Source organism: Prionailurus viverrinus, chromosome B1 (assembly GCF_022837055.1).
Source record: "Prionailurus viverrinus isolate Anna chromosome B1, UM_Priviv_1.0, whole genome shotgun sequence".
Lineage (NCBI taxonomy): Eukaryota > Metazoa > Chordata > Mammalia > Carnivora > Felidae > Prionailurus > Prionailurus viverrinus.
Window position 1 is genome coordinate 88,472,462 of NC_062564.1, and position 1,676 is coordinate 88,474,137.

The window sequence follows — 1,676 nt, forward strand, 5'->3', positions numbered from 1 at the left end:
TTTTTCCTTACTTCTTAGGAAGTGCCTTAAAATATTACTACTTGCTGAAGCGGTTAGTTTAAGACAACATTTATTTATCACACTATAAAAATAATGAGACAAACATATAAGCTTTTCCTCCTTATATCCCCAGTCCCTCTCAGAGTCCCTGTGGGCACACAGCAGATGTTCAATAAACACTGTGTTGATACAAACTCTGGGAAGATACAACTATTCAACAAAGAAACTGCATCAGAATTTCTTCCAAATTATCAATACTTTTCATAAAAAAATAAAAAAAGATTTTGCAGAACCTTTGAGGACAGAATAGCATTTAATGTTAAAATAAAACAGACTCTCTGTGAATACTCAGTTTCTCTTTGTCTCTCTCTCCTGCACACATACACATACATACTCATACATATGCACACAAATACACTTTGAAATTCTAGATAAATATTTAGATTTTCTTTTCCACTCACTCACTTATTATAGAGGTATGTATTGAACCAGGGAGCATCTTAAGGAATTTATATATAGACATGAATAAGATGGGCAAGGCCCCTGCCCTCATGGAGTTTACATTCTGATGGAGAGCTTTAAGAAGACCTTGGTGTTGGGGTGGGAAATAAAAATATCACATTGAAAGTCATGGGATGGTTCAAAGCCTTCCACATCATTGATACTGCTTCATCTTGGACAAGTAGAGATTGCTACTAGCTAATGCTTTAGCTGTCACACTTTGTATGCTAGAATTAGATTACCCCACATAGCTCTAAATCATTTAATTTATGCTATTCAAATAAACGAAGTGTGAGAGTAACATTACTTTTAAGTTGCTGAATGTTGTCTACGCATGTTATACAAAGTAAGAAAATATAGTCTCCATTAATCAAATAGCATGGCCTTTCCCCTGGCTGGCTGTGCACAAGCCATGCATGCTTGGTGTTCTTGCAAAAGACGTGAACCAGCAGGAGTTCGTCAGAGCTCTGGAAGCCTCCCTCAAAAAGTCTGGGAAGCTGATAGTCCCCAAATGGGCGAACACTGTCAAGCTGGCCAAGCTCAAAGAGGCTGCTACCTACAATGAGAACTAGTTCTACACATGAGCCACTTCCGCAGCATGACACCCGTCTTCTGAGGCAGTGCTGTGGTTGGCTTAATGACCAAGATCTAGGTGGATGTCAGAGAAACGGGGTTGTACCTAGCCATTTCAGCAGAGGCTCCAAGAGTGTGGCCCACAGGGTCCTCCATGCCCTAGAGGGGCTGGAAATGGTGGAAAAGGACCAAGATCGGGGCCGCAAAGTGACACCTCAGGGACAGAGAGATCTGAACAGAATCGCCAGACTGGTGGTAATGCCAACAAGAAGCATTAGAACAAATAGTGGGCTAATGCATTGCCTCATTCATAATAAAACAAAATATGAAACAAAATAAATAAAGTAAAATAGCTTGGTAAAGGTGAAAATTAATGTATTTTTCAGGTTGGCAAATGCCTTCTAAATAATGGAATGATGAATTTACAAGCAGGATAAATCTGTAATCCTATTCACTCTGCCTCATATGTATTCAAACAAATGTTTAAAATAAACACCTGTCCAACATGTGGTTACTTGTAAGAACCGTGATGTTTTTTTTCCCCTAAAGTTCTTTAGCAAATTTCTTTTCATACAAAGCCTGTCTTGTGGCTTTGCATAATA

General features: G+C 38.8%; 1 pseudogene; it reads left to right on the forward strand.

The window, feature by feature from the left end:
• The first annotated feature begins 917 nt into the window (after positions 1 to 917).
• Positions 918 to 1,369, forward strand: LOC125164336 (40S ribosomal protein S19-3-like; annotated as a pseudogene).
• Positions 1,370 to 1,676: the final 307 nt, after the last annotated feature.